Source organism: Gossypium arboreum, chromosome 4 (genome assembly GCF_025698485.1).
Source record: "Gossypium arboreum isolate Shixiya-1 chromosome 4, ASM2569848v2, whole genome shotgun sequence".
Classification (NCBI taxonomy): Eukaryota; Viridiplantae; Streptophyta; class Magnoliopsida; order Malvales; family Malvaceae; genus Gossypium; species Gossypium arboreum.
Genome location: NC_069073.1, coordinates 28,698,408 through 28,703,933, shown reverse-complemented (window position 1 = coordinate 28,703,933; position 5,526 = coordinate 28,698,408). Strand labels below are relative to the sequence as shown.

The following is a 5,526-nucleotide window of genomic DNA, read 5'->3' as shown; positions in this document are numbered from 1 at the left end:
GGGATAAAATATGATATAAAAAGCCCTATGGCTTAGTGGAAAGTAGCGTGTGGAGTAACTGAGGGGAGGCATGGGTTCGAATCCCATGGCAAGCAAAGAGCATTTATTTTGCTAACAGGGGGCGGCAAGAGTTGGTGTTGAATTTAAACTCTGATGTTGGAGAAATCCCACATCGGGAAGCTAACATAAGAGTGGTTGCGGAGCTGGCTTTAAATAGAGAGAACCATGAGGAGAGTAAAGGTACCTTTCTTGGCTGATCCCTTTCGCTGTATGGCGTGCTCGTTTGGGTTGGGTGTTGGCTAAGAGTGCTCAGAGCGTGGATTAACTCCAGTCTCCTATCAGGTGTGTATTTCTTACTACTCTAGCTGTAGGATGGCTACTTCGGGCCGCGATGGGTCGAAAGGGGCTATGTGGGCCCAATAGGCCTACGGGCCCACTTGGATAAGTTTGTTTGATTGTGTAGTAAATATTGGACTAGGCTAGGTGAATCTCATATTTGTGGCTAGATTTGGGCTAAAAAGGCCACACGAGCGTGTGGGCCCATTTGGGCCGAGATAGGCTTTAGGCCCATTCGTATTGTTATCCCTGTTTAGAATACTTTAGTTTACCAAATTACTAAAATGTCCTCAATTTGTAAAATTACCAAAGTACACTCGATTTACAAAATTACCGTTTCACCCTCGATTTACAAAATTACTATTTTACCCTCGATTTATAGAATTACCATTTTACCCTCGATTTACAGAATTACCGTTTTACCCTTGATTTACAAAATTACCATTTTACCCCCAGTTTACAAAATTACCATTTTACCCTCGATTGTGAAATTTCTGAAATACCCCTGTAGGATAGAATTACCAAAATACCCTTAGTTTGTAAAATTACCAAAATACCCCTAGTTTGAAAAATTACTGAAATACCACTGGTTTGTGAAATTACCGAAATACCCTCAATTTGTACAATTACCAAAATACTCCTGATTTACAAAATTACAAAAATAGCCTTGACTTTCTAAAAATTATAGAAATACCATTGGTTTGCAAAATTACTGAAATACCCTTGGTTTGTAGAATTACCAAAACACCCTTGTAGGATGAAATGACTAAAATACCATTAATAGGTAAAAAGACCGTAAAGCCCCTATAGGGTAAAGTGACCGTAATACCCCTGTATGGTAAAATGAGGAATACGCCCTTATGTTCCGTATGACTGATGTGCTTAGGATTTACATATATTGATATTGGATTAGTTAAGTTTGAGTGATAGGTGGTGGTTATCGTAGGTGATTGATTTTGGAAACGTTTAAACTTCAACCCATAACAGGTGTGTAATAACCCTCGCAGTAGCTTAGATTAATATTCGCTAAAAAGCCGAAATGCTAAAATTCTAGCATTTCGGGAACTTGTGATTTTGCCTTTTCTTAAAGATGCGATTGATACAATATGATCGGTGTTTGGATCGATGGAGCAGGTAAGAGCGCAATTTTGTGCATGATGGTAAGTTGGGCCTCAATGGGCTAGAATCGGGCCCAATGGGCTTTCAGGCCCATTTGGGTAAAACTGATAGAAAATGGAATCTGGAAAAGTTGCATGTTAACACGGTTAGTACTGTTGTAAAATTTGGATTAAGCAGGCCTAATGGGCTAAATCAGCATTCGTAGGGCCCATTAGGGGTTTTGGGCCCAAAAGCCCGAATTTGATAAAGTGGGTTAAAGATCAGTGTTTAAACACTCGAAAATATTGATAATTGTTAATGAACATGGAAAACCCTGATATTTGGTAAAATTACGAAATTACCCTTATAATATGAAAAATGACTGTTTTGCCCTTGTGGGAAAATGACTGACTTGGACTGTGTGGTTGATGGATTTGATTGTGAATATATGTTGGTGATATGAATGACTTGGCTATGATTGTTTGATTCAAATATGGGCATGACATTCTGCATACATGACATGTTGCATGGGTTGGGTTTTACAAATGGAGGAAGTGCTAAAAGGGCTATGCCCCAGTTTACCGAAAAGGGCTTTGCCCCAGTTTATCAAAAAGGGATTTGCCCTAGTTATTAAAAGAGGCTAGGCCTCCAGTTATATGATAAAGCAGCTATGCTTCCAGTGGAGAGTTTGGTTCTGTGGGTTGAGTTATTCCCCACATGGTGTGTTGGTTGGTACGGGTGGAGAGTAGCGGATGGTGGGTTGAGTAGTCTCCCCAAATGGGCTTGCATACATTCATTGGTATTTCATGTGATATTGAAATGGGCTTGCATATATTCATTGATATTTCATGTGTTATTGAAATGGGCCTATGGGCCATACCGTTTACAATAAAGGCTTCGGCCCAGTGTTATGATTTATGAAAAGGCTTCGGCCTAGTATATGTCTAGACTGAATTAGGGCTTAGGCCCATATTGCTACTGTTTAAGGGCTAAGGCCCAGACTTTACTGTTACTAAATAGGGCTTTGGCCCAGATTGTACTTACACTATGTTATTCACTGTTTGTTTTTTGTTGGGGGTTACACACTAAGTTTTCGTAAACTCACCCTATTTCTAACTGTGCAGGTAATCCCTAAGCTTAGATGGTTTGGAGCTGCAAGGGACTCGGAGATGGCCACACTACTGTTTCTGTTTCTTTTAATTGCAATAAGTAGTCGATTTATTTCTTTATAAGTTTTATCTTAATTAATATTATTATTTGGTTTTGGGTTGTAATAAGGCCATTTTAATTATTTTTCTGGGATTATTTTATTTTGTATCCTATATTTTTCTCATAACATTATATGTTAGACTTAGGTCGCGTTTCCAAAATGATAATTGTTTTCAAAATAACACAAGGATACAATTAATCGGTTTATCAAAAATATCTACTTAAATGAATTCCAACTCGTTTTTCGCAAAACCTAACCTCGCACCAAAGTGTGGCAATGGTTGTGGGCATGCCTAGGATTGGATCCAATCAAAGAGCTTGGTACTTAAGCGACCTTCATGGCTCACCTCCTCTGTTTCGGATACCTACAGTACACGACTTCCATTCACTTTATTAACTTAGCAAAGACTATCTTTTAAAACACTAAGAAGGACGTTGAAAAAGGCATTGATTTTCTTAAAAACTTCAATGTGTCACATCGGATCCGGCCATAATGTCTGGGCCGAGTTTGGGTGTTACAAACTCGGCTGGGGTATGGGTAGCAGAAAATTATTGTTATTATTTTCTCTTTTCTGAAATTGGGGTTTTTCTAAAATTTTGTTTTGAAATTTATCAACAAAACTTGACTTGTTTCTGGACAGATGTTATTGGAAGTATGGCACACCGAGTCTCCGGCACCAAATCTATATGTTCTCTAACTCTGTTTACTATTATAGCTTGAAACGCTATATTGAGAAACCACTATAGATAGTAGCACTATACTGGAACTCTCTAGTTAGAGTAAACAGTAACGCTTGAATTTAGATTTAGTATTTATTTGGTGTGTGTTCTGGAAATGTAGAAATTGTTTGCATGTGAAGTCTATCCGCTCCGATGGATAAATGTTTTCGGTGTATGTTAGCATTATTAGTATCAGAGTGCGCAACGGAAGTGTGGTGGTGTAGTCTGAGAGTGGAAAATTTCGAGGAATAAATTTCTTTAAGGGGGTAGAATTGTAACACCCCGAATTTGGGCCTAGAAGTATTGGGCCTTGAGTGCGGGTTCGTAAGGAGGTTGTATATAGGTATTTAATTGTGCAATGAAATGACACAATTAAATGTTTGCTTTAGTGGTTAATGGCATTGAGAAGTGTTGGGGAAATCTTGGGTTCAAACTTGGGCTTTAGCAAAAATTTTGGTATTAAGTGAAAAAAAAAACCTGGATGCTTGGATGAGGGCTTTTAAATTATTGTGTTAAATAAATGACACAAGGAAGCTTGTAGTCTAGTGGTTGTGGCGTTATTAAGGTTGTATAGGAGCCTGGGTTTAAGCCTTGGCTCTTGCAAATTATTTTAGTTTTTTTTAAGGGAACCTAGACTTTGGCCTCTAGACCTTATAATTAATTGGGGATAAAATATGATATAAAAAGCCTTATGGCTTAGTGGCAAGTAGCGTGTGGAGCAACTGAGGGGAGGCATGGGTTCGAATCCCATGGCAAGCAAAGAGCATTTATTTTGCTGACAGGGGGCGGCAAGAGTTGGTGTTGAATTTAAACTCTGATGTTGGAGGGATCCCACATCGGGAAGCTAACATAAGAGTGGTTGTGAAGCTGGCTTTAAATAGAGAGAACCATGAGGAGAGTAAAGGTACCTTTCTTGGCTGATCCCTTTCGCTGTATGGCGTGCTCGTTTGGGTTGGGTGTCGGCTAAGAGTGCTCAGAGTGTGGATTAACTTCAGTCTCCTATCAGGTGTGTATTTCTCACTACTCTAGCTGTAGGATGGCTACTTCGGGCCGCGATGGGTCGAAAGGGGCTATGTGGGCCCAATAGGCCTACGGGCCCACTTGGATAAGTTTGTTTGATTGTGTAGTAAATATTGGACTAGGCTAGGTGAATCTCATATTTGTGGCTAGATTTGGGCTAAAAAGGCCACACGAGCGTGTGGGCCCATTTGGGCCGAGATAGGCTTTAGGCCCATTCGTATTGTTATCCCTATTTAGAATACTTTAGTTTACCAAATTACTAAAATGTCCTTAATTTGTAAAATTACCAAAGTACCCTCGATTTATAGAATTATCGTTTTACCCTCGATTTACAAAATTACTGTTTTACCCTCGATTTATAGAATTACCATTTTACCCTCGATTTACAGAATTACCGTTTTACCCTTGATTTACAAAATTACCGTTTTACCCTTGATTTACAAAATTACCATTTTACCCTCGATTGTGAAATTACTAAAATACCCCTATAGGATAGAATTACCAAAATACCCCTAGTTTGTAAAATTACTAAAATACCACTGGTTTGTGAAATTACCAAAATACCCTCAATTTGTAAAATTACCAAAGTATCCCTGATTTACAAAATTACAAAAATACCCTTGAATTTCTAAAAATTATAGAAATACCATTGGTTTGCAAAATTACTGAAATACCCTTGGTTTGTAGAATTACCAAAACACCCTTGTAGGATGAAATGACTAAAATACCCCTAATAGGTAAAAAGACCGTAAAGCCCCTATAGGGTAAAGTGACCGTAATACCCCTGTATGGTAAAATGAAAAATATGCCCTTATGTTCCGTATGACTGATGTGCTTAGGATTTACATATATTGATATTGGATTAGTTAAGTTTGAGTGATAGGTGGTGGTTATCGCAGGTGATTGATTTTGGAAACGTTTCAACTTCAACCCATAACAGGTGTGTAATAACCCTCGCAGTAGCTTAGATTAATATTCGTTGAAAAGCCGAAATGCTAAAATTCTGGCATTTCGAGAACTTGTGATTTTGCCTTTTCTTAAAGAGGCGATAGATACAATATGATCGGTGTTTGGATCGATGGAGCAGGTAAGAGCGTAATTTTGTGCACGATGGTAAGTTGGGCCTCAATGGGCTAGAATCGG

The 5,526-nt window shown here is 38.6% G+C and overlaps 1 long non-coding RNA gene across 1 annotated transcript; it reads left to right on the top strand.

The window, feature by feature from the left end:
• Positions 1–232: 232 nt before the first annotated feature.
• LOC128291521 (uncharacterized) lies at positions 233–2,810 on the top strand. Its single transcript, XR_008281352.1, has 2 exons — positions 233–342; positions 2,559–2,810. It is a non-coding gene; the product is annotated as an uncharacterized LOC128291521 (long non-coding RNA).
• The last annotated feature ends 2,716 nt before the right edge of the window (positions 2,811–5,526 follow it).